The sequence below is a fragment of the Podarcis muralis genome, chromosome W (assembly GCF_964188315.1).
Source record: "Podarcis muralis chromosome W, rPodMur119.hap1.1, whole genome shotgun sequence".
In the NCBI taxonomy this organism is placed as follows: Eukaryota; Metazoa; Chordata; class Lepidosauria; order Squamata; family Lacertidae; genus Podarcis; species Podarcis muralis.
The window spans coordinates 17,306,311-17,333,826 of NC_135674.1; the positions used below are offsets into that span (position 1 = coordinate 17,306,311).

The window sequence follows — 27,516 nt, forward strand, 5'->3', positions numbered from 1 at the left end:
TAGAAAGCACAGGGCCTCCAGTTCCCTTGCGGATCTTCCTGCAAAAGGACGGCCCCAACCGCTCTGTCGGATGCGTCAGTCTCGACCCGCATGGGCCTGCCGGGATTCACGTGCAGCAGCTGTTCCTCGGATGCGAAGAGGCTCTTAAGTTTCCGAAAGGACTGCTCTGCCTGGTCCGTCCAGGTGAACTTCTTCTTTTTGGAACTGAGAGTGTCCGTAATCGCTGCCGTTTCTTTCGCAAAACCCCTGATGAATTTGCGGTAAAAGTTGGCGAAACCGACGAACCTCTGGACCTCCTTCCGATTGCACGGGCTCTTCCAGTCCAACACCGCGCAGACCTTGACGCTGTCCATGGCTAGTCCCTTGTCGGATAGCCTGTAGCCCAGGAAATCCACCTCCTTCACGTCGAACTGGCACTTCTCCAGTTTGGCGTAGAGCCTGTGTTCCCGTAGTCTCTGCAGGACCTCCTTTACGTCCCTCTCGTGGGCTTCCTGCGATTCCGAGAAGATCAGGATGTCATCGAGGAAGCATACGCACTTCTTGTAGAGGAGTCCCGCTAGCACGTGGTGCATAAATGCTTGGAAACAGTGGGAGCCATTTTGGAGACCAAAAGGCATAACTCTGTATTCATAGGTACCCAACGGCGTGAACATGGCCGTCTTCCACTCATCGCCCTCACGCATGCGTATGAGATTGTATGCTCCGCGTAGATCCAACTTGGTGAAGATCTTCCCCTTCCTCACCGTCGCGAGCAGGTCGTCAATCTTGGGCATGGGAAAAGCCTTGGGCTTTGTCATCGAGTTTATGGCCCGATAGTCCACAATGAGTCTCTTTTGGGGCGTGTCCTTTTTCTTCACGAAAAACACAGGACTGCCCCCCACTGCTTTTCGATTCCCGGATGAATCCCCGCTTCAAATTGTGCTCTATGAACTCCCTGAGTTCTTGCATCTCATCCTCAGACATGGAATACAGCTTGGCAGTCGGCAGCGTCGCCCCTGGTAAAAAGTCAATCGCACAGTCGTAGGGCCGGTGGGGTGGCAACTGGTCAGCTTCTTTTTCGCAGAAGACCTCCAAAAACCCCTTGTACTTGTGGGGGACTGCCTGCACCATGCCGAGGTGTAACTGCCGCCCTTCCTCCTGGCCCTCCTCCTCCTGGCCTGTCTGGATGCAATGTTGTGCGCAGTAAGATGAGCCAAAGGTGAGCTGCCGCTGGTACCACGCTAATGTTGGACTGTGTCTTTCCAGCCAGCTCATGCCTAACACTATAGGCGTGTCTGAGAGGCGGGTGACATTGAAGCTGATGACCTTGCGATGATTCCCAATCTGCATCACCATGGGCGGCGTCTGTTGTACAACTTGCCCGCCCAGCAACTTCCTGCCATCGACCGTGATGACGTTCAGGGGCAGTGTGGCTGGTAGAAGCGCTATGCGATGCTGCTTGATGAACTGCACCCCCACGAAGTCCGCGTTGCTACCGGAGTCGATTGTAATGGGGACTTCCAGGGTGGTTCCATTGGGCAGCTGGAGCGTTGCAGTGAGCTGCACCACTGGCTTGGGTGGTAAGGGGTCTGTATGCTGCAAAATCGCTGGGGACTGCTTTACTGACTCGCCTGGCTGAACCCCAGCATTTCTGCTTCCAGCCAGGCACTGCCGTTTCCCTGAAGCTGCTCTCCGTGAAGCACCTCTTCTGTTACTGTTGCTAATGCTGCAGTGTGCTTCTGGAGCCTCTGGGGACACTCTTTGGCCATGTGCTGCACACTGTCACAGATGTAACACTTCCTGCTCCCTCTAGGAGGCTTCGCCTTGACTGCACCGGACGCTGGGGCTCCGGCCGCTGTCTGAGCCTTAGCACCACCAAGCTCCATCGGTTCCTCCCCCTGCCTCAGCAGAGGCGAGGGATGCGCACGGCCCAGATCCCTGGGAATAAAGGGAGGCGCTTTAGCTGGTGCGCGCACCTGGCGACCCTCTTCACTGTGCCAAGGACGTTCTTCGTGCCGCACTCCAATCGTGAGTGCCCTCTGCACGACGTCTGCTAGGGTCTGAGGTCTGTCTCCCCTGGCCAATTCATCCTTTATGGAGCCATGGAGCCCTTCCCAGAACAAATCTCTCACTGCTTTGGAGTCCTTTTCCCAACCCAGTACGTTCAGCAGTGCAAAAAAGCGAGAATGGTACTGACGCACTGTTGCTTTGCCCTGCCGCAATCCATGCATCTCCCGACGCGCCACATCAACGTCCACGGTAGATTGGAAGCAAGCGTCCATACCTTTGATAAATTCGTCAGAATCTCTGCGGGCAGGACCATCTTCGCGCCACAAATTGCGCAGCCAGGCTCTAGCTTCCCCATGCAAGTGGGACACAATAAAACCCACTTTCTCCTCCTCATCTTTAAAGTCTTTCCGAAGCAAATGCAGTGCATATACGACGTCTGCTCTGAAACTGGGATAGTGCTTCAGGTTCCCATCGAAGTGGGCTACTAAACTGCCCCCCCCCCCCGCCTTCCGAGTCCGATTCCCTCTGATCTGGACCCCGGGAACCCCTCTTTGCACGCACGTTCCCACCTGACTTGCAGATCGTGGCATCGCGCCTCCGCTTCTTCACTCTTCTTCTGGGAGACCACTACCGCAGTGGAAAGCTCGGAGACTGCGTTTCGGAGGGCTGCTAACTGTTCCTCCGCATTCATGGCTGCCAAACTTCGTGAGCTTTGCAAAAAAAATTTGCGTTCTTTTGGAGAGGGGACTTACTGTCAGGGCTGCCTCAGGTCCCAGCTCACAAGAGACCAACGCCAAGTCCAGTTTATATACAAAAATGTTTATTGAAGTCCATTGTACGCTCCACAGCCGAGGCGCGCAGCCCCACGTCTGTTACGCTTAGACCGCTGAAGCCCCCTCTGAGTCAGTCCCTCCTCTGCACCAGTTTAAGAGGGCTGTGCTGCTCCACCTCTTCCTTTCCTTCCTTTTCCGCAGGGTCTTCCTGCCCCCTGGGGTTTTGCCCCTCCTGGATTCCCCTGACGCGGAATCCCCAGACAGCTCTTCCCCCCTCCTGCGTGCTTTGGGACCTGGCTCCTCCTCCGGGCTCCCTGTTCTTCCGCGCGCCTCCACATTTGAACTTGGCGCGCGTTCGCAACCGCTAACCTTCCTCTTGACAGTTACACTACTCCCTGCACTACTCCCCTCCCCTTCCGGGAGGATGTCTTGTTCCGATCTCCCCTCCCTCTCTGCTTTCGGACCTGCTTCTCCTGTCACTCTGGAATCTCCACCCCCTTCACTGCGCTCTGGCGGAGAAGCCGGTCCCGACTCCCAGCTCCCACTTTGGGTTCCCCCGCTGGTCCCCTGCTCCTGGCGAGTCCCCCCTGTGACTCCCCTTGGCCTGACCACAGGCGCCCCCTTCTGGGAATCCTCCGATTCACTTGAAAGACTCACGGAATCCCTCAAGTCATCGTCATCCTCTTCCTCGCTGCCCTGGGATTCTTCCCCCTTGCTCTCTGTCTCCTCCCTCACCTGTGCCTCTGTCCCTGAACCCCTGACAGGTGGGAATTCCCCCAAGGCCTGTCTTTTAGTTACAAAGGCAAGAAGATAAAAATAAGATCAGAGGACGACAAAGTTAAATTTTGGAGAGACCACGGAGAAGACCTGCAGAAGAAAGTTGCAGGAGAGTTAAGAGCCCTTGTAAGCGAAACTTTGGATATACCAGACTTACCTCCTGAATTAAAAGACCGCTTGAAGAAGGTGATACCACCAACAGAACAGGAACAGGCACTGGGTGCAGTTGGAGGAGAAGCATAGTAACTACATCATGGCTCTGCAACTACTAAGTTGGAATTGCAGTGGTTTGAACTCCCCTCAGAAAAGGAGATCTGGTGTTTCATTTATTAAAAAAGGAACAATTGGATCTGATTTGCTTACAAGAAACACATATAACAAGGTTACACAGGAAACTATTGATTAATAAAAGACTTGGTCAGGAGTTTATTTCATCGGACAAGGTAAAAAAAAAAGAGGGGTAGTGATTTACGCAAAAGAGAGATTACTACCGAAATTTATATTTGTGGCAATTGAAATTCAAACACAGGGAGAAAATTTTTTGATAGTAGGTGTTTACGCACCAAATGAGGGGAAATCTGATTTTTTAAAAAAGTTGCATGAGATCCTGATGGACTATTTGGACTACAATGTAATTTTGCTGGGAGACATGAATGGAGTGGTATCTACACATATGGACAGGCACAAAAACAGGTAGTCACCAAGGATGGTAGACTACCGAAAACTTTTTTTGAGATGGCAGACAACTTGGATTTAGTTGACATTTGGAGAACAAAGAACCCCTTGGCTAAGGAGGGAACCTTCTTTCTGAAGCCAAAATGACATGGACTAGAATTGACCAAATATGGGTAACTAGAGGAATGGCACCAAAGACAAGAAAAGTGGAAATCTGCCCAAAAACCTGCTCTGACCATAACGCTGTCAAGATGGAAATGAAACTAATACCAACTGGTTCCTTCAGATGGAGGATGAATGACACCTTATTTAGAGATGAAGAAGTGTTAAAGAAGGCCCAAAAAACCTTGAGAGACTACTTCGAGATAAATATGAACACCAATGTGGAAAAAAGAGTAATCTGGGACGCTAGCAAGGCTGTTATGAGAGGGTTCTTGATACAACAGAACGCACTAAAAAAGAGAATCCAGAATGAGAAGAAGGATAAAATTTTGGAGAAAATAAAGGAAGGTGAAAAAAAATTGAGAGCAAAACCCAAGTCGCAGGAGATTTTGAGAGAAATAAAGTTATATCAAGTACAATTGATGAAAATGATGAACCAAGAAATTGAATGGAAAATTAAACAAATGAGACAAAAGACATTCGAGTCGGCTAATAAATGTGGGAAACTGTTGGCTTGGCAAATGAAAAAAAGACAAAAACTAAATACAATCACTAATTTAGAAGTGGAAGGAAGGAACATACAGAACCCAGCTGAGATCAGAAATTGCTTCCAGAGGTACTTCAAACAACTATATACACAAGGGCCACAGAGAGAAACCGATGTAGACCGATTTTTGGAAAAAAAATGGATTACAAAAAATCTCTCAAGAAAATAAATCAATGTTGAACTATAAAATAGCTGAACAGGAGATAGAAGGTGCCATTCAGAATATGCAATTGGGTAATTCTCCAGGACCGGATGGACTGACTTCTAGATACTACAGATCTTTAAAGGAATGGTTAGTACAACCTTTGAAAGAGGTCTGTAATGAAATAATGGAGGGGGAAAGGGCACCAGAGTCGTGGAAAGAAGCATATATCACACTTGTACCGAAAATAGAGACTGAAAAGACACAGCTTAAGAACTATTGTCCCATATCACTGCTTAATGTGGATTACAAAATTTTTGCACATATTTTGGCTAAAAGACTAAAAAGAGTGTTAGTGGAAGAGATACATAAAGACCAAGCAGGCTTTCTCCCAGGAAGACATTTATCTGACAATGTGAGAAACATAATTAATATTCTAGAGAAACTACAAGTGAATATAAACACTAAGGCAGTTTTAATATTTGTGGATGCGGAGAAAGCTTTTGACAACATTTCTTGGACTTTTATGAAAAAGAACTTACAGGGTATGGGGGTAGGCCAAGGTTTTGAAAACGGTATAAGTGCAATATATTCAGAAAAGGCTAAATTAATTGTAAACAATGTGGTGACGGAAGAATTTAAAATAGAAAAAGGGACACGACAAGGTTGCCCAATCTCCCCATTGCTTTTTATATCGGTCCTGGAGGTTTTGCTGAACATGATTAGAAGGGACCAGTTGGTTAAAGGTATACAGGTCGGAGCCAAACAGTACAAACTGAGAGCATTTGCAGATGATTTAGTATTGACGTTACAGGAGCCAGAATCTAGTACTAAAAGGGTTTTAGAACTGATTCAAGAATTTGGTCAGGTCGCAGGGTTTAAACTGAATAAGTCAAAAACCAAGGTTTTAGAGAAACATTTAGCACCAATTGAGAGAGAGAGGTTTCAGAACATGACAGGCTTAACAGTGGTTAAGAAAGTTAAATACTTGGGGATCAATATGACAGCAAAAAATGGGAATTTATTTAAAGATAACTGTTGTGATTTGGAGTTACTCGTGCGTAAGCCGACCCCGTTTGGGTGCTTGGTTGCCTGGTTAAACCCTTCGGACTGCACAGCCCATCTCCACTTGACTGCCTCAGTCACTGGCAGAATCTGTCTGTGGGCGTTTCTTAAACCTCTGCCAGCATAAAAGCTGTTTGACACCTAATCGTCTTCGCCTCTCATTGCGCGGGAGTCTCCTGCGCAGGGTGGGCGTGGGTAGCGGAGTGCCTGGGCTCTCTTCACTGACTTCCAGGGAAGAATCCCGGAGCCCTTCCACCTCCTCTTCCCCTTGCTCTCCTGGACTCTTGGTGTCACGCGTATTTCCTTCCCCTTCCACCAAGCTGAGTCTCCCCCTTGTGCTAGGACCGATTCTTCCTCGGATTCTGAAAACCCTTCGAAGCTCTCTTCGTCATCTGTGGTGCCAAATTGTTCCTCCCAGAATCTCTCTAAGGGCTTGGGCTTATCCGGGAACCGGCGGTGGAACATTTCCACCATATGCTCGTCACCAACTGCTCCCGCTGGCACCCACGTGTTTTCCGACAAGGGCTCTCCTTCCCACGCCACCAAGTACTCCACTTGCCGACCTCTCCACCTTGAGTCCACTATTTCCGCGGCCGAGTTTTGGTGTTCCCTTTCTTCTACCTGTGGTTGTGGCATGACTTCTACTTCCCGCCCCACGAACTCCCTCCCCTCTCTGTGTGGTGAGAGCAAGGATCTGTGGAACACAGGATGTATTTTCATACTGTCGGGCAACCTGAGCTTGAATGCCACAGGGTTTATCTGTTGTATGACTTCAAATGGCCCCAGCCGTCTAGGCTGCAACTTCTTGCACCCTCCTTTAAAGGGTAACCCTTGAGGTGGATAGCCACACTCGATCCCCCACCCGTATGGTTTCCCCTTCCCTGCGGCGCTTATCTGCTTGCTTCTTGTAATTCTCCTTGGCCCGCTCTAGGTTCATCTTAAGTTGTTGGTGTATAGCTTCCATTTCTTCCACAAACTGTTCAGCAGCGGGCACACTCCAGCTTTGTTCCTCACTCCCCGGAAATGCCCTGGGATGACACCCATAGTTGGCCATAAACGGACTCATTCCCGTGGACACATGTTCAGCGTTATTGTACGCAAATTCCGCTAACGCTAGTTTCTCTACCCAATCATTCTGCCTCTCGCTTACGTAACAGCGCAAGTATTGCTGGAGTATGCTGTTTGCCCTTTCTGCTTGCCCATTGGTTTCTGGGTGTCTCGCTGTCGAGAAACTCACCTCGACTTGCAGCAGACTCATGAGCTTCCTCCAGAACCGGGAAGTAAATTGTTTTCCGCGGTCGGAGAGAACCCTCAAGGGGGCGCCATGCAACCTAAAAATGTGCTCTACAAACAACCGTGCCGTTTCTTCTGCCGTTACCGCGTGTGAACAGGCTATAAAATGACACATTTTGGTTAGCAAGTCGACTACTACCATTACTGCTGTTTTCCCCCTTGATTTGGGCAAATCCGTCATAAAATCAATAGACACCACCTCCCAGGGTTTGTTTGGTGTGGGTAAGGGTTCCAGTAAACCCACTGGTACCGTGCGTTCCCCTTTGGCCCTTTGGCAGCGGTCGCACCCTCGTACATATTCTCGTACATCTTCCCTCACCCTTGGCCACCAGAATTGCCTGGTCACCAACATCATAGTTTTGTGTTGTCCAAAGTGTCCCGCTGTGGGGGTGTCATGTAGTTGTTTGAGTACCCTTCTTCTTAGAACTTCCCCCGGTACGTACATTGCCCTCCTATAGTACAACACCCCTTCCTTCTCTTCAAACCCTTCTGGTGCTCCCCGCCCATCTCGGAGTTCCCTGATTTTTGTTTGGGCGAATTCATCATTCCTAGTGAGCCCTGCCAGTTCTCTCGTGCCCACCAGAGTTCCCCCACACACCCATCGGTCCTCAGGTATGACGTGTCGTGTCTCCAGCGGCCCCTCTCCTTCGAAGTACTCTGGTTTCCGCGAAAGAGCGTCTGCTCTCACGTTTTGCTCCCCTGGCACATACCGGATTTCAAAAGAAAACTTGGAGAATTCCTGCGCCCAGCGAATCTGTCTCTGGTTGAGCACTCGTGCTGTCCTCCAGTATTCCAAGTTCTTGTGATCTGTGCAAACCTGGATCTTGCGCTGCGCCCCTATCAGCAGATGGTGCCACCGACGAAAGGCAGCGTAGATTGCGAGCAGTTCTTGGTCGTACACGGTGTAGTTTTGTTCCGACTTGCTCAGCTTCCTCGAGAAAAAGGCACACGGTTTCCATTCTTGCTTGCCCAATCCTGGCTGCAAAAGAACAGCTCCGATGGCTCTGTCTGATGCGTCTGTCTCCAACCTCAGTGGTTTCTCCAAATCCACGTGTAATAGTTGCTCTTCCGACGCGAACGCCTTCTTCAAGCTTTCAAAGGACCGCTGGGCTTCCTCCGTCCACACAAACTTCCTTTTACTACTGAGACAGTCCGTGATTGGTGCTGTCAAGTGGGCAAAGTTCTTGATGAACTTCCTGTAGAAGTTGCTGAAACCTAAGAACCTTTGCACGTCTTTCCGTGTCTTGGGGGTTTCCACTCCAATACTGCTTGCACCTTGCTTGGGTCCATCGCTAAGCCTTTGTCAGACAACTTGTACCCCAGGAACTCCACCTCTCGAGCATGAAACTGACATTTCTCTAGCTTGACCCACAACTGGTGTTTCTGCAATCGTTGTAGCACTTCCCTGACATCTCGCACATGTTGCTCCTCGTTTTCCGAATAAATCAAGACGTCTTCCAGGAAGGCTACACAGTTCTTGTAAAGCAGAGACCCTAACACGTGGTGCATGAAAGCTTGAAAACAGGCGGAGCCTGATTGTAATCCAAAAGGCATAACTAGATATTCAAAGGCCCCCAGGGGTGTGAACATGGTGGTCTTCCATTCATCCCCCTCCCTCATCCTGATCAAGTTGTAAGCCCCCCCTTAGATCGAGTTTGGTGAAAATCTTTCTCTTCCTCACTCTCGTCAGAATGTCGTCAATTCTGGTCACGGGTTCCGACACCAAATTGACTGCCCAAAAGTCCACTACGAGCCTGGGCTTATCAGTGTCTTTCTTGTCCACAAAAAATACTGGACTGCCCCCCACTGCCTTTGATTCTCTTATAAATCCTCTCTTTAGGTTCTTGTCGATAAATTCCCATAACTCCTTCATCTCCCTGTCTGACATGGCATACAGCTTACCCACCGGCAGCTGCGCCCCTGGGAGTAAATTGATTTGGCAGTCAAACGGCCTATGGGGGGGGGGGCAGCCTATCTGCCTCTTTCTCACTAAAAACCTCCTTCAGATCAGCATATTGTGGCGGCACCTCCCCTCTCCGTTCCACTGCCATACTTGCCACTCTGGCTACACTCATCCTCGGCGTTTCCCCTCCTAGGCAGTGCTGCAGGCAGTAGTCTGACCCAAAGCTGACTGTCCTCTGGTACCACGCCACCACAGGATCATGTTGCGCTAGCCAGCTCATTCCTAATATTATTGGGGGACCCGCTAATGAGGCAACGTGAAAGGCGATCGTCTCTGAGTGCCTAGACACTCTCATTCTCATCGGTGGGGTCTGGTGGGTCACTTCTCCCACAATCAGTTCCCTCCCATCAATTGTGGTAACTGCAAGGGGTGCATCCAAAGGTAGCAAGTGAAGCTGATGCTCTAAGGCAAAGTCCTTGCTGAAAAAGTTGCATGAACTCCCCGAGTCCAGCATTGCCTGCACCTTGACTGGGTGCCCATTCGGGAGTTCTAGCACCACCTCTATGGCGATGGCTGCTCTTGGAGAATCTGGTTTGGGCACGTTCACTGGTTGTTGGCCTGGCTGCTGTGCCCGCTGATTGGCAGCCAAGCGTTTCCATTTCCCTGCTCCTGGGTCGGTTGCTCCTCCTCCTCTCCCCCCACGGCCCCCACCATTCCTTGCCAGGCCTTTCTTTGTGGGCAGACTCTGGCAAAATGTCCTGGCCGCTGGCAAATGAAACATTTCTTGGTCGCTTTTACATCCTTTCCCTCCCTTTTGCGACCCTCGCTGGAGTTTGAAACCTCCTGGGCGCGCGCACCACCTATTTCCATTGGCTCCGCAGACAGATTCTGCCAGTGACTGAGGCAGTCAAGCGGAGATGGGCTGTGCAGTCCGAAGGGTTTAACCAGGCAATGGTTAAATGGTATAAAAGAATATGAAAAAATGGTTTTTTTATAAGTAAAAATTTAATGTTATAATAATTTAAGATTTAAGATCTGGGTAGAATAAAGAGGGAAAGAAACTGCTGAGCTAATAAATTGAACTGGTATACAAAAAAGGGAGGTATGAGGAGGTCCGGGAAACAAGTAAATGAAAAATAATGTGATGAAAGGATTGATTGTTTTTAACTATTTTTATTTTGTATTTTGTATTTTTTCTTTTTCTATTTTGTAATGTAAAAACCTTAATAAAAATTATATATATATATATATATATATATATAAATATATCTTTATTGACATATCGCCCGGCCCTAGCCACAACAAGCATCTCAAGTGGGAAAACAAAAAACAAATTGCTCGCACCCCAAATCCAAGCTCCCCCTCCCCCTATTAATATGCAGCTAGTAATCCTCCCACTCTGGATGTACAGTTCACCCAAAAGCTTACTAAATATGCAGCTGTGGACATGAGGTTTGGCTAACATTTTATTTAAATTGTTGGAACCTGCCCTGGGACCTTAGGGTGAAGGGCAGGAAATAAGTAACAAAAACAGCAACAGAACATGGATGGGCCTTCATAGGTTGATGGGCTGCAGCCCCAGCCAGCATGATGAGATGATGGGGTCACATGTTCACCACCCCTTGTCTAGAGCACGTTGCAGAGGCAGTGGTAGAAACTGAACAACAGCTGGCGCCCCAGCCCACTACTTTGTATGGGCAATGCAGCACACAGCAGCTGGTGAACAATGCCTCCTGCCTCCTTCCCATCTTCCTCTCCAGAAATGTTCAGGGTGGTTAGTTCTATCTCAAGCTACCACATTCAAGAGAAAGAGAAAGAGAGGAGGGGGGAGCAAGAGAGCTTTAGGAGCACAGCAATGGCAAGCAGCCCATCACTAAAAGGAGTTGGCAAGGATGGAGAATTTGATCCCAACTCCACTTCCTCTCATCCCCAGGGAAGCTGTTCATTAGGACCCAATTCACCCCCCCCCCCGCCACCGCCAATACTCCCCGCCCCTGTCTTCAGAGAGAGAGAGAGAGTGTATTAGTGTGGGGAATGACACATACTGTATCAGAGTCTTAGTGCAAGAGTAGCTGATGCATGCTAAAGAACACAGGAGCCTTGCTGGGTTAGATCAGCATTTTGTTCCCACAATGGCCAACCACATGCCCTTGGGAGTCCATAGGGACACGGGGACAATAGCACTCTGTCCATCATGTTCCCCAGAAACTAGTAATCAAAAGCATGTGGTTTATGATAATAGTGGCAATAAATAGCCCTGACCGGTAGCCACTGATAAACATATCCTCTATGATTCTAAATGTCTTCAGCTGTCCAAATTGACAGTCACCACTGTCTCCTTGTGGCTATGATAATACACCCAAGTATATCTGATTTCGAGAGGAGTGACATTTCCCTGAACCACCCCAAAGCAGCCACTAAAAGGTAAAGGTACCCCTGCCCGTATGGGCCAGTTGTGTCTGACTCTAGGGTTGTGCGCTCATCTCACTTAAGAGGCGCTGTCCGAAGACACTTCCGGGTCACGTGGCCAGCGTGACGAAGCTGCTCTGGCGAGCCAGCACCAGCGCAGCACACGGAAACGCCGTTTACCTCCCCGCTATAAAGCGGTACCTATTTATCTACTTGCACTTTAGGGGTGCTTTGGAACTGCTAGGTGGGCAGGAGCTGGGACCGAAAGACGGGAGCTCACCCCACCGCGGGGATTCGAACCGCCGACCATACGATTGGCAAGTCCTAGGCACTGAGGTTTTACCCACAGCACCACCCGCGTCCCTAAAGCAGCCACTACCGCTTCCCAAATGCCAGTGCTCAGGTGGTAAGAGTAAGCAAGAGTGGCATAGCCTGTGCAGCAGTTGCTGAGCACAGAGACAAGGAGAAAACTGGCTCTTGGGGCCAGAGGGGACTGGCGCCTGCATCATGAGACTGGGCTTTCTGCCTCCCGTGCTGCCAATCGCAAGCGGACCCAGAGTCAAGCAGAGCAAAATCAGTTACAAGCAGTGATGGCAAATTCTGGTTTCGTCTCGGTTCTCCTCTTCCGAGTTCTACAAGGGCCACGTTGAGACTAGGGAAGAGAAAAAAGCAGAGAGCTAGAGCCACCACCTGGACTGGATTTGAGTAAGAAGGCAGGCAGGTGAGGGTTGCCTGAGAGGAAAGTGAGGTTGTTGGGGGTAGTGCCTGGTTTGCCCTAAGGGACCAGCTGCCACTGCATGGAGCAGCTGCTGATCGTTGACAAGTGCAACTCCATTTACGTGCCTTCGAGGCACATGCACACTGCCGCAAAGCTGGAAGGGGCACTTGAAGGGGCAAAAATGTCCCCCCAAAGAGCACAAAAGCGGCAAAGTGGCATGGAAACAGCATCTAGACTCCCTCCCAGGAACTTTTGCACCGACCTTTCAGGCCTGTGGAGAGTTGGAGCAAGGAGTTTTGCAGGGAGTCTGGCAAGTGCTGCTGGTTTTCAAAAGGCCTTTCAAAAGGGTTTCCGGAAGTTTAGAGGGTGTTTGCAGGCTTTTCCAATGCTGTCCCCAATATACGCAATTTGTGCCCTCCATCTTTCCCAACATCAGGGTCTTTTCCAGGGAGTCTTCTCTTCTCATGAGGTGGCCAAAGTACTGGAGCCTCAGCTTCACGATCTGTCCTTCCAGTGAGCACTCAGGGCTGATTTCCTTCAGAATGGATAGGTTTGATCTTTTTGCAGTCCATGGGACTCTCAAGAGTCTCCTCCAGCACCATAATTCAAAAGCATCAATTCTTCGGCGATCAGCCTTCTTTATGGTCCAGCTCTCACTTCCATAACCATGGCTTTAACTATACGGACCTTTGTTGGCAAGGTGATGTCTCTGCTTTTTAAGATGCTGTCTAGGTTTGCCATCGCCTTTCTCCCAAGGAGCAGGCGTCTTTTAATTTCGTGACTGCTGTCACCATCTGCAGTGATCATGGAGCCCAAGAAAGTAAAATCTCTCACTGCCTCCATTTCTTCCCCTTCTATTTGCCAGGAGGTGATGGGCCCAGTGGCCATGATCTTCGTTTTTTTGATGTTGAGCTTCAGACCATATTTTGCACTCTACTCTTTCACCCTCATTAAAAGGTTCTTTATTTCCTCCTCACTTTCTGCCATCAAGGTTGTGTCATCTGCATATCTGAGGTTGTTGATATTTCTTCCGGCGATCTTAATTCCGGCTTGGGATTCATCCAGCAAAGCCTTTCGCATGATGAATTCTGCACATAAGTTAAATAAGCAGGGAGACAATATACAGCCTTGCCATACTCCTTTCCCAATTTTGAACCAGTCAGTTGTTCCATATCCAGTTCTAACTGTAGCTTCTTCTCCCACATAGAGATTTCTCAGGAGACAGATGAGGTGATCACACACTCCCATTTCTTTAAGAACTTGCCATAGTTTGCTGTGGTCAACACAGTCAAAGGCTTTTGCATAGTCAATGAAACAGAAGTAGATGTCTTTCTGGAACTCTCTAGCTTTCTCCATAATCCAGCGCATGTTTGCATTTCCTTTTCATTGGGATGGTTTTAGTTGCTGCCTCCTGTATAATGTTACGAGCCTCCATCCATAGTTCTTCAGGCACTCTGTCCACCAAATCTAAATCCTTAAACCTGTTCCTCACTTCCACTGTGTATTGATAAGGGTTTTGACTTAGATTGTATCTTACCGGCCCAGTGGTTTTTCCTACTTTCTTCAGTTTAAGCTTGAATTTTGCTATAAGAAGCTGATGATCTGAGCCACAGTCAGCTCCAGGTCTTGTTTTTGCTGACTGTATAGAGCTTCTCCATCTTTGGCTGCAGAGAATGTCAGGGAGAGTCAAACGGGGAAAGATTTAAGGGGAGAAACCAGCACTTATAGAGAGCCGAAAGAGATCATTAGCAGTCTGTTGTCTGACAGCGAGCCAGAAGCAGGGAGGGAGGAGGATGAGCCTGAAACCAGTCATTCTGTAAACAGAGGGAGTCAGGGGCGTGGTTTCCGCAGACTTGCATGTTGGGTAAAAAAAAGGAAAAAGAAAGCAGACGTGGCAACTGTGCCGGAAGGGTCGGACGTGATTTGAAACACAGGAGATGTACTTTTGAACTTTGTCAATAAATCAAATAGATTGGAACTGGCTGTGAGCCCGGAGTTTTATCTATGCCGGCTTGACAGCATAAAGCCTATGACAGCTTGCCGCGTTTCAAATTGCTGCTGGAAAGCTGGTGGAATAAGGAATAAGCCTCAGAATGGAAAAGGAGGTGTTGGAGCTGAAAAAGCGAAATGTCGCTCTGGAACAAAGATTGGCCGACCTGCAGAGCCGTCTGGAGGAAGCCAGGGCTGCTCAGAGAGGAACCCCAGGTGGGCTATCGGCAGATGGGTGCAAGCCAGTGTGGGTGGAACGGTTCCATGGGGATCCGGAAAGTTACTTGGATTTTCAAGACCGAGATGCTATATTTTTTAGAGCTTGAATCAGCCAAGTTTGGGAACGATGCCCAGAGAGCTGCTCACATCATTAGACACCTGGCGGGAGGGGCTAGAAGCTGGATCAGGCCGTTAATAGCCTCGGGGAATGAAGCCCTCAGAAATGAGGCCAAATTTTGGCAAGCTATGGACTTTATCTATGCAGATCAAAGTTTAATTGGCAAAACGCAGGAGGAGCTGCTGGCTTTGAAACAAGGCAAATCCACGGTACACAGTTACTGGTCCGAATTTGCTATGCTCGTGCAGAAACTGGGTTGGGATTTAGAGACTGAACCTGTACAAGCGTTCTTTAAAAATGGACTTAACCCAGAAATTAAGGACGAGCTTGCAAGGGGGCCACGATCTAAAAATATGGATGAATTAACAAAGGCTGCTCTTGGGGTGGGTTTGAGACGAGTTTCCATGGTGACCGCATTCTTGAGATGCCTGCAGCTGCCTCAGAACGTCAACAAGAGTCGGAGCCCATGGAAATAGGCATAGCCTGGGCGCGGGAGAGTTTGAAAGCCCAACGGTCTGGCGGGAAGGAGAAAAAAGACTGGCAAGCGGCAAAAAGATGTTTTGTGTGTCAGAAGACTGGGCACTTTGCCAGAGTGTGTCCAGAGCGTCGTAACTGGCAGGGAATGGTGGTGGCCACCCAGCAGGCAGAGGCAGAGGAGCCCCAGCCTTCGGGAAACGAAGAAGCCTGGCTGGTGGTGAACCGGGGCAACAGCCAGGCGGGAGGAACACAGAAAGTCCTCGGCTTGGGCACCCCAAAGCAAGCATAATGTTGAAGGTGGTCCTAGAACTCCCAAATGGACAGACGGTGGAGGAGTTGGCACTCGTTGATTCTGGTGCGTCAGCGTCCTTTTTTAGCAAGGAGTTTGCTGCGCAGCACCAACTGAACCTGAGGCCTCTGGATTTTCCGCTGCAAGTGACCACAATTGATGGAAGAGAACTGCTGGGAGGTGAAGTGACGCATCGAACACCTCCAATTTGAATGCTTGTGGCTACCCACTCAGAGGTCATCGCCTTTCACGTGGCCACACTGGCGGGTCCGCCTATCATATTGGGCATGAGCTGGTTGGCGTTGCATGATCAGGTGGTTTCCTCGCACCAACGGTCCCTGACGTTCGGTTCGACGCACTGCATGGAGAACTGCCTGGCTCAAGGGCTACCTCGGCAAAGTGAGGGCAGGAGGGCAGCAGCATGCAGAGCGGGGACGAGTGAGATTCCGCTGTGTTACAGGGATCTACAGGAGGTATTCAGCGAGAAAGAGGCAGATGCGTTGCCACCATATGACTGCAAAGCACCAAATTTTGGTGTGCACTGACCACAACAATTTGGAGTACTGGCGTACGGCGCGGGTGTTGTGCCAGAGACAGATAAGATGGGCAGAGTTCTTTGCCAACTTCAACTTCAAGATCCAATATGTGCCGGGAGAGCAGAATGCAAGGGCGGATGCGCTCTCCCGGAAACCCGAGTATATGATGGGGGAAGGTCCTCCGGTGGCAAGACTGATGTTCCCTGAGAGCAAATGGATGTGCGGGGGGACGTTAGTCAAGGACGACGAACTGATGCAACTGCTCAGAGACGATGTCTTTGCCAGACAAAAAATGTGGGAGTTAAGAGAAAAAGGGGGTGCCGAGGGGGGTTTTGAAGTGAAAGGGGGGCTACTGTACCATAAAGGGGCCTTGTATGTTCCAGGAGAAAACCTTCGGGGCAGAATTCTCAAGCAACTCCACGACAGCTGCATGGCAGGGCATTTTGGACAGCATAAGACCATGCTACTGGCCACACGGGAATTTTGGTGGCCAAGGGTGAGAGAGGATGTAAAGGAATATGTGCGAGGGTGCGACACATGCCAGAGGGCCAAAGGGGAAAGGGAGGCACCAGCGGGGTTGCTGGAACCGCTGCCCACACCAGGGAAGCCATGGGAGGTGGTAGGGGTGGATTTTATCACTGATATGCCCAGATGTAAGGGTAAGACCGCGGTCATGGTGGTGGTGGATCTCCTGACCAAAATGTGCCATTTTGTGCCCTGTTCGCACGCAGTGACGGCGGAAGAAACAGCCAAATTGTTTGTAGAGCATGTGTTTAGGTTGCATGGGGTACCTGCATGGGTGGTTTCGTACCGGGGGGCTCAATTCACCTCACGATTTTGGCGCAAACTCATGGGGCTGCTCCAGGTGGAAGTGAGCTTTACAACGGCTAGGCACCCCGAGACCAATGGGCAAGCGGAGAGGGCGAATGCTGTTTTACAACAGTATTTGCGGTGTTATGAAAGTCAGAAACAGAATGATTGGGTGGACAAACTAGCCCTGGCAGAGTTTGCTTACAATAACGCGGAGAATGTATCCACTGGGATGATTCCGTTCTTTGCCAATCATGGGCGTCATCCAAGGGCTTTCCCTGGGAGGGGGGAGGAAATTGCCCATTCCCATCCATTTTAGTTCACTGATGCCCAGGATGTCAATATTTATTCTTGCCATCTCATTTTTGACCACATCCAACTTACCAAGGTTCATGGTTCTTACATTCCAGGTTCCTATGCAATATTTTTCTTTACAGCATTGGACTTTCCTTTCGCTTCCAGGAAAGGAAAGAACAAGAACATCTAGAGGATATCAAACCAACTGTTACCTTTTCTAGGAAGCTGTCTTCTCCCTGAGATCAGAGGAGGAAGGCAAGAGCAAAAGAAAAGTGGGGAAAAGACAACAAAGTGTGTTAATGGCACAGGCCCTGAGAAGAGAAAGAAACAGCCCATTGGCTGAACAGTATCTGGGCAGATGGCAGGGAAATGCACACGATTTAGTGCACACGATTTAGTGGCCCTGCGAAAGGGCAGGTGGGAAGACAAGAACTTGATATGACTCAGTCACCGCAAACAAAGGACATGAACAGCACACAGGAAGCGAATGCACAGCTACAGAAGCTGAAGCTGAATGCAGCAAAGGACCCCCAGCCCACACATTTCTGAGTGGAAGAGCAGCTGTTTTTCAAGCAGGCAAGCAGAGTGGGAAGGTTAGACATTCAGCAAATGAACCTGCCAGGTAAATCAACCCCTTTCCCTGCCAGGTCAATAAGTTTGGTGACGGGAACTACGTGAATCGCCTGCCTCATCCAGCACAAAGCTTCCAAGGAGGTCCTGAAGCAGCTTGGTAGGTAGTTCCCACTGATGGTGAGGAAATAGTCCTTGCCACGGTCAAGGTGAAGGACAAAGATCTTCTTTCATGGATCCAAACTACAAGAAAGAAGATTCCACCTAAACATTAGGAAGAACTTCCTGACAGTAAGAGCTGTTCGACAGTGGAATTTGCTGCCAAGGAGTGTGGTGGAGTCTCCTTCTTTGGAGGTCTTTAAGCAGAGGCTTGACAACCATATGTCAGGAGTGCTCTGATGGTGTTTCCTGCTTGGCAGGGGGTTGGACTCGATGGCCCTTGTGGTCTCTTCCAACTCTATGATTCTATGATTCTATGATTCTATGAAAGATATCCTCAATCTTATCTTCTCCTGATTTGAGAAGCGTCACAGAGTCCTTGCTGACGTACACATCCAGGGAAATGTCCACCGTCTCACCTAAAACGGGAGGAGGTCAGGTAGATACACTCTTTGACACAGCCAAGTTTGCTTGTCTGTAAATTAAAAGTTAAGATAGTGAATAATTGAACAGAAGGACACAATAGGAGCCTGCTGGATCAGGCCAATGGCCCATTTAGTACAGCATCCTGTTCTCACAGGTGTATGTGGGAAACCTTAACTTCAAGAATTAGGAAAAGAAGCTACTCAATTCCCATAGTTTACATTTCATTGAGTTTTTAAAAGTTTGGCTAGTTCTATATGATCCCCAAGATATTTTTGTGCCTCCACAACGTAAAAATAGGCATTTTTTAAAAAAAAATAGTTATTTTTTGACGGACTGCTCTCACTGGTTCCCTGCGATGCCAAAAGGTTTTTTGGGACCCTTCAGCATTTTGGGGCTTCAATTCATTTGTGTGTGTGTGTGTGTGTGCTTGTTTAAAGCTGGTCACACACTTTTACACTTTGGGCTCACCTGCTTTGATGTGTGGCCCTTGGAGGCTTGAGCATGGGGCAATGTAGCCCACAAATGTTAAGCCTCCCCTGCTCTACAAAACTCCCAAGGTTTGAGGGAGGAGGGTTGGGAAGAGGAGGAGAAAAGGGGGGATGAAAAGGAAACAAAGGCCTTCCCTAGATGACCCTTGGGGTCCCTTTCCAACTCTACAGTTCTATGATTCCAGAGAGAGACTCACTGGGCTCCAAGTATCCCTCGCAGGGCTCAGCACAAAGCCATGGCTTACAATACTGGCTGTCACTGAGCTTGGGGATAAAGGAGAAATGGAGGGTGACCTGCCCATTGTTTGTGATCTGGAACTTCTCCTTCTGCAGCTGCCGGAACTTCACATTCTCAAATGAAAACTGCAGAGCAAAATGGGGGGGGGGGGGAGGAAAGAGAGTGCTTGCCTTCAGCAGATGGCAAGGAAACGTGCTCCAGGGGGAACTTTGTCCTTGGCCCCGGGCTCTCATTTAGGGGACTGCACACGCAACAGGTCCAAACGCCACCTCACAGTGGCCACGTTTGTTCTTGAGTGTCCATGTGGGGCTCTCCAGATATTGCTGCACTTGCTGTGGGATGTGAAACACAAGAGCAGTCAAGTACAACATTCCTAGAGTGAACATGTTTAGACATGGGGAGGGATGTTTGTCCAGTCAGCAGGTAAACTTCCTGTTTCCCTCTGGGCTGGGACAGACTTCCTCTACATGTGACTAGAGGTGGGTGTGGCCTCACCTGTACAGGCAATGATAAAAGCACAGGGCAGGGCAGCCATCTCTCTCTTCCTTCTTTCTTTCACCACATGCATCGAAGAAGCAACATCTACTGAGTCAAAGAAGCCCTCTTGGCTCCCAGCCAAGAGAGGACAAAGGGACTGTCTTCTTAAGAGATAGATTCCAAGTATATGTTACTTCATTAAGCTAAGTCTGCCTTCTGGGATCTGATTGTGAACAGAATGTGAGTAAACTCTTATACTTTTGTAAAAGACTGTGTCGTCTCTTCTATTTTATGAGGGAATAAGGGGAAATTACCAGAATAGTTATTAAAGAGGCTTTAGCGAGCCTGAGCAAACGCTGCCGTTGCAAACTTAAAATAAAGGGGAATGTTTTACTCTGCTGAAATTGGGGAACTTGTTAACATAAGTTAGATAAGGATATAATCAGACAATATATCCTCTCCTGCATCCCTGAACGTTCCCACACTTGCAACTTCCCATTGCCACTGGCCATGTTGGCTGGGGATGATGGGAGGGCATCTGGAGGGCACCACGCTGGCTACCCCTGGAGTATTTGCCTGCGAGGAAGAGGTGCGAGGAAGAGGAAGAGGCTGCAGCTCAGTGGAAGGGCATCTGCCTTGCATGCAAAGGTCCCAGGTTCTATCCCCAGCATCTCCAGGTAGGGCTGGGAGAGATCCCCCGGAAATCCTGGGGAACCACTCGGAGACAGTATAAACAAGACTGAGCTAGATGGGCCAAGGGCCTGACATGCTATAAAGCAGGCTTCTTTCCCCCCTGGTCTTTTTGCAGCAAACCCTCTTTAAGGGGTTGGAGAGGATCCTATTCATCTTTACCTCCCTCCAGTGAGGGAAGGAATTCCTCCTCCATCCTGTCCATCAACTGAACAATATCCTCAAACACTTTCTGGTACCGTTGGTCATCCACAACCTTCACCTATGGGGGGGGGGGGGAACAGAGCACATTTGTTGGGGCTATGGACTAAAAAGGGGGGGCATGAGTTAAGAGCAGAAATGCCTGATGCACCCCCCTGTTCCCAGCCCTGAAAGAGGCAAGTACTGTAACTCTGAGATCTTCCCCAGGATGGCAGCGGCTATGACTTCCAGAGCCAATGGGCTGATGCCAAATGCTCCAAGCCAAGTACCACAGAAGCTCCATTGGATGAATGGAGCCAACGGTTAAGGTATACAGTTCAGCCCATGTGGTCTGCCATGCCTGCAGGAGCAGCGTTTACTCAGAAGAGTGGAGAATGGAAGCCTAGGGATTTAACAGAGCCAAAACCTGCCCACTCCTTGCACCGGAAGTCATTGGCCAAGGAGGAGCTCTGTGGAAAGGGGCCTGGTTGTTGGTCAGGGCCTGCCCAGATTCGAGGAGGTGCCACATAGCAGGCAACTAAAACCCTGAATAGACGATAGCCCTGGCCAGGGCAGGTGTTACCCCTGTGAGGAAGAGGGAGCTGACGGGCTTGTGGTCGCTCCTTTTCAATTCCATGTGGCTTCAGTAGCTGAGCTGATTCACGCTGCCTCCTCTCCAGAGGATTGGCTCACACCATGCTGGCACACGGCACTTCCCACTGCAAGGAGACAGGAGAGACACCAGGACTGTTGGACTGGCTGAGGCAACACACAAGGCTCACACAGTCAAACTTTGGCTCCACACACGGCCTGTGATCTTGACCACGGTCAAGAGCTGGAGATGATGGGGCTTGGGAGTCCAACTTCTGAAGGGGCGGACCTTGCAGGTGTGCAGGCATTTTGCCTCATGGAGAGAGTTGTCAGGAAATCAAAAGCTGCCTTCTACCAGGTCAGAATGAATTTCTGACCTCCCCCAGTTTTGATTCCTACATTGCAGGGGGTTGGACTAGATGACCCTCATGATCCCTTTCAACCCCACTGTGATGGGATGATGAGCTGCTTGTGCGTAAAATGCAAGTCCCTCAGAGTTTGGTCAAGTTCTCAAACCTCTGCCTGCGACGGAGCCCCTCCGGCATGGCTGCGTCAGTCGCTAGCAGAATCCGAAAGTGGTCGCTTTCGGAATCTCTTCCAACATAAAAGCTCCTTAACGGAAACACGTCTTCTGGACTCTCGGCGTGACAGTTTCCGGCGAGGAGTGGGTGTCCCTATAGGAGATCTTGAGACCTCCCCACTGTTTTCGCTGGAAGTGTCTCTGAGCCATCCCTCTGACTCACTTTCCCTTGGAGTCCCTTCTCTCCCCCTACTGGTTCCCTCTTCAGCTGCTACGTCTCTCTCAACCTTAGTGAGCCTTTCCACCTCCCGTCCTTCCGATGGCAGTTCCCTGACATCCACCTCCCCTCCAGGGCCCCCTTCACCCCCTCCCGTCCCCTCCTCTATGGGCGGTGAGGAGGCAAAACCCCTGAAAGAACCTCCCTCATCTTCCGAAGTCTCGAACACTTCCCTCCACTTGTTGCTGTCCCTGGTCTCCCGGTACTCCTCGTCATCGGAGTCAATTCCCTCTTCCAACTCCGATTCCGCGAATCCTTCCAGTTCCTCTTCCTCGTCGGTGGTGCCGAAATACTCCCTCCTAAACCTTGCTACAGGCTGAGGTTTCCTCGGGAACCTTTGGTGGAACGTTTCTATTAAAACCTCGTCATTGACATCCCCTGCAGTCACCCAGGTGTTTTCTGACTCCGGTTCCCCTTCCCACGCCACCAAATACTCCACCTGATTTCCCTTCCCCCTGGAATCGAGGATTTCCGCTACATGGTTGCTGCGTTCCCTTTCTTCCAAGGCGGACCCCCTGGCGTGCTCCCCTTCACGTCCCCCCCTGTACGGTGACAGTAACGACCTGTGGAACACTGGGTGCAATTTCATGTGGTTGGGCAACCGGAGCTTGAAAGCCACTGGGTTGACCTGCTGAATGACCTCAAAGGGTCCCAATCTTTTGGGTCTCAATTTCTTACAACCCCCTTTGAAAGGCAACCCTTGGGTTGACAGCCACACCTGATCCCCCACCCTTATGGTTTCACCTTCCCTTCTGTTCTTGTCTGCCTGCTTCTTATATTGTTCCTTGGCCCTTTCTAAGTTGAGCTGGAGCTGATGATGGATCGCTTCCATCTCTTCTACAAAATGTTCGGCCGCTGGGACGCTCCATCTCTCCCCTCCATCCCCTGGAAATGCCCTGGGGTGACACCCATAATTAGCCAAAAAGGGGCTCATCCCTGTAGACACATTCTCCGCATTATTGTAGGCAAATTCTGCCAGCGCCAACTTTTCGACCCAATCGTTCTCTCTGTCATTGACATAACACCTCAGGTATTGTTGGAGGATACCATTTGCCCTTTCCGCCTGCCCGTTGGTTTCAGGGTGCCGGGCAGTCGAAAAATTGACCTCCACGTGCAGCAAGCTCATGAGCTTCCTCCAGAACCTGGACGTAAATTGTTTGCCTCTGTCTGAGATCACCCTCAAGGGGGCGCCGTGCAACCTAAAAATGTGTTCTACAAACAACTTCGCGGTTTCTTCCGCTGTGACGGCATGCGAGCATGCTACAAAGTGGCACATCTTAGTTAACAGGTCTACTACTACCATGATGGCTGTTTTCCCCTTGGACTTCGGCAGATCCGTCATAAAATCTATCGATACCGCTTCCCAAGGCCGTTCTGGCGTGGGTAATGGTTCTAATAACCCTGCCGGCGCCCGCCTTTCCCCTTTAGCTCGCTGACATTGGTCACACCCTCTTACATACTCCCTTACATCTTCCCTCACCTTGGGCCACCAAAATTCCCTGGTAACCAACCACATGGTCTTGTGTTGCCCAAAATGTCCCGCCGTGGGACTATCGTGCAACTGCTTGAGTACTCTCCCCCTCAATTCACCTTCGGGTATATACAGTGCCCCTTTGTAATACAATGCCCCATTTCTTTCCTCAAACCCCCGGGGCTCTCGCCCTCCCCCCTGAGACCTCTGAGCTTATCCTGGGCATATTCATCATTTTCCGTTTCCTCTACCAGTTCTCGTTGCCCCACCAGCGCCGCCCCACACACCCAGCGGTCCTCAGGGATGACATGTCTCTCTTCGATTGCCCCCTCCCCCTCCAAATACTCTGGTTTACGTGAGAGAGCGTCCGCCCTGACGTTTTCTGGGCTTGGCACATAACGAATTTCAAAGTGGAATTTGGAGAACTCCTGTGCCCATCTCACTTGTCGTTGGTTGAGCACTCGAGCCGTTCTCCAATACTCCAAATTCTTGTGGTCGGTGCACACTTGCACCTTATGTTGTGCCCCAATTAATAAATGTCTCCACCTCCGGAACGCTTCGTGAATGGCGAGTAGTTCCCGGTCATACACCGTGTAGTTCCTCTCGGATTTATTCAGCTTCCGTGAGAAGAAGGCACACGGTCTCCACTCCGACGTACTCCTTCCCGGTTGAAGAAGCACCGCCCCTACCGCCCGGTCTGACGCATCGGTTTCCACTCTCATGGGTTTTTGTAAATCCACATGCAGAAGTTGCTCTTCCGAGGCGAATGCCCTTTTCAGTTCTTCAAATGCTCGCTCCGCCTCCGCCGTCCAAACAAATTTCTTCTTGCTGCTGAGGCAGTCGGTGATGGGAGCCGTCAAGTGGGCAAAGTTCTTGATGAACTTCCGATAAAAGTTCCCAAACCCCAGGAATCTTTGCACATCCTTCTTGGTCTTCGGTGTTTTCCATTCCAGTACCGCCTGGACCTTGCCTGGATCCATGGCCAATCCCTTGTCTGACAAGCGGTATCCCAGGAATTCCACCTCCTTGGTATGAAACTGACACTTCTCCAGTTTCACCCATAGCTGGTTGGCTTGCAGCCTGCCCAACACTTCTCGAACGTCCCTCACATGCTGCTCCTCATTCTCCGAATATACCAACACGTCGTCTAAAAAGGCCACACAATTCTTGTAGAGCAAAGGTCCCAGGACGTGGTTCATAAAGGCTTGAAAACACGCCGAGCCTGCTTGCAGACCGAAGGGCATAACGATATATTCAAAGGCTCCCAAAGGGGTGAACATGGTGGTCTTCCATTCATCCCCCTTCCTTATTCGTATCAGGTTGTACGCCCCCCGCAGGTCCAGTTTTGTAAAAATCTTTCCCTTCCTCACCCTAGTCAAAATGTCATCGATTCGGGGCATAGGGAAAGCCAGGGGTTCCGACACTGCATTCAGGGCCCTAAAGTCCACTACAAGCCTCGGCTTATCTGTGTTTTTTTTGTCCACAAAAAACACTGGGCTGCCCCCCACCGCTCGGGACTCTCTGATGAAACCTCGTTTCAGGTTTTTGTCAATGAACTCCCTCAACTCCTGCATCTCCCTGTCTGACATGGCGTACAGCTTGCCCACTGGGAGTTGGGCCCCAGGGAGTAGATTGATTTGACAGTCAAAGGGTCTATGCGGCGGCAGTTTGTCTGCTTCCCTTTCGCTGAATACGTTGCTCAGATCTGCGTATTGCGGGGGCACCTTCCCTTTATCCGTTACTTCCATCCCGGCTAGGGTGACTCTGGCTCCTCCCGGAACCATCCCCTCTTTGCAGTGTTCTAGGCAAAGCGCTGACCCAAAGGAGACCACCCTCTGATGCCAGCCCACTAGTGGATCGTGGAGTGCCAGCCAGCTCATCCCCAAAATAATGGGAGCTCCTCCCAAGGTGGCCACATTAAACGCTATCCGTTCGGTGTGCCTTGCCACCCTCATTATCATTGGAACCGTCTGTTGGCTGACTTCTCCTGCTAACAGCTCTCTGCCGTCAATCGTGGTCACCTGCAAGGGGTTACTTAAAGGGATAGTCTGTATCTGGTGCTCAGCTGCAAACTCCTTACTCATGAAATTACAGGAGCTGCCTGAATCCAAAAGCGCCTTGATCTTTAGTGGGTGTCCGTTTGGCAGCTCTAGTAACACCTCTATCACTAAGGCAGGTCTTGGAGGTTCCGGCGTGGGCACTTTCACTGCTCTTTGGCCTGGCTGCTGTGCCCCGACGGTGGCAGCCAGGCGTTGGCTTTTACTTGCTCCTTGCCTTCCTCCTCTTTTTCCCCAACAGCTCCCGCCATCCCTTGCCATTCCTTTCTTTGTGGGCAGACTCTGGCAAAGTGACCTGGCTGTTGGCAGAGATAACATTTCTTGGCGCTCTTCCCCTCCTTCTTCCGCCCTTCACTGGGATTTGAAACTGCGCGCGCCCACGCTGTTCCAATTTCCATCGGCTCTGCCGGCGGGAAAGGTGGCTCTGGAATGTCTGGAATGCGGAACTCCCTCCAACGTTCCCCTTTCCCTTCCCGCTTTTCCAAAGCCCTCGCCTCCTGGCGTGCTCCTATGGTCAGCGCGGATTTGGTCAGCTGGTCCATAGACTCCGCCCTGGGCGCCCGGGAAAGTTCGTCTTTCACCGCCGAAGAAAGCCCTTCTTCGAAAAGCATTTGGATGGGTTCCGCCGATAGATCCCACCCCAACTTATGGATCAGCATGGTAAACTCAGTCCAGTACTCACGGACAGATCGGCTCCCCTGTTTGCAAGCCATTAACTGCCTTCGCACCACTCCCTGCTCAATGTCGCTGGAAAACATCAGGTCCATGGCGCGAAAAAACTTCCGCGTATCCTTTAGGATCTCATTATTCACTGCCATCAGGGGCCTGACCCAGTCTTTCGCCCCCGCTTCGAGATGGCCAATCACAAAAGCCACTCGCGACTCCTCGTCGGGGAAGTCATCAAACTGCAGATTGAGAGCATATTGCATCTCTGTTCTGAAGGCATGATAGTTCCTGGGATCCCCCCCAAACTTCTGCACCAATCCCTTTCTGGCGAGCGGGGTGGTTTTTCCCTTTTCCGCATCCTGAGCCCTCCTCTCCTCGAGCCGTGCCGTTTGCAGCGCTAGCTGGACCTCCAACACCCTGTACCTTTCTTCCAGGTTTGGACCGGCTCCAGCTCCTCCTGCTCCTCCGGTTTCGGCTGGGTTGCTCATGATGCCTTTCCCTGCACAAGCTGCTTACAGAGACTTTCGGATTGCTGTGATGGGATGATGAGCTGCTTGTGCGTAAAATGCAAGTCCCTCAGAGTTTGGTCAAGTTCTCAAACCTCTGCCTGCGACGGAGCCCCTCCGGCATGGCTGCGTCAGTCGCTAGCAGAATCCGAAAGTGGTCGCTTTCGGAATCTCTTCCAACATAAAAGCTCCTTAACGGAAACACGTCTTCTGGACTCTCGACGTGACAGTTTCCGGCGAGGAGTGGGTGTCCCTATAGGAGGTCTTGAGACCTCCCCACTGTTTTCGCTGGAAGTGTCTCTGAGCCATCCCTCCGACTCACTTTCCCTTGGAGTCCCTTCTCTCCCCCTACTGGTTCCCTCTTCAGCTGCTACGTCTCTCTCAACCTCAGTGAGCCTTTCCACCTCCCGTCCTTCCTATGGCAGTTCCCTGACACCCACAAATAATTAAGTCTACTCTAGCTGGCAGCAGCTCTCTGTGGCCCAATCCTTTTTCAGGTGGAGGTGCCTTTCAACTTGAGACTCTGCATACAAAGCATATGGCACACCACCAAATTATGATCCTTCCCAAAAGCAATGGGCCCCGTTATTCTTGTTCAGACACTATTTTTTCAGTGATCCAAGCTTCAAGAAATGTAAAAATACCATTTCTGGCACCTGAAATGCTGCCCAAAGGAGCCTGCCGTTTTCCGGCTTCGTCACTACATGTTCCGCCTGTCCTTTTGATTTCCCCAGTACCACAGCAAGAGAAATTAAACTAGCAGGCCTAGGTGGCTTCTTACAGTTGTCAATAACCACAATAATATGCAAAATCATGGATGATGAGGCTCAATGGCTACTAGCCATAATGGCCACAGAACATACTCCACCAACAGAAGCAGTATGGCTTGGAGGAGGGGAGCGTGCTGTTGCACTCAGGTCCTGTTTGTGGGCTCCCCAAGAGGCATCTCATTGGCCAATGTAAGGACAGGATGCTGGGCCAGATGGACCAATGGCCTGATCCAGCAGGGCTG

At 50.2% G+C, this 27,516-nt stretch overlaps 1 pseudogene; it reads right to left on the reverse strand.

Moving 5' to 3' along the window:
• LOC144326420 (inositol polyphosphate 5-phosphatase OCRL-like) overlaps positions 1-27,516 on the reverse strand; it is a 100,598-nt pseudogene that overhangs the window by 45,213 nt on the left and 27,869 nt on the right.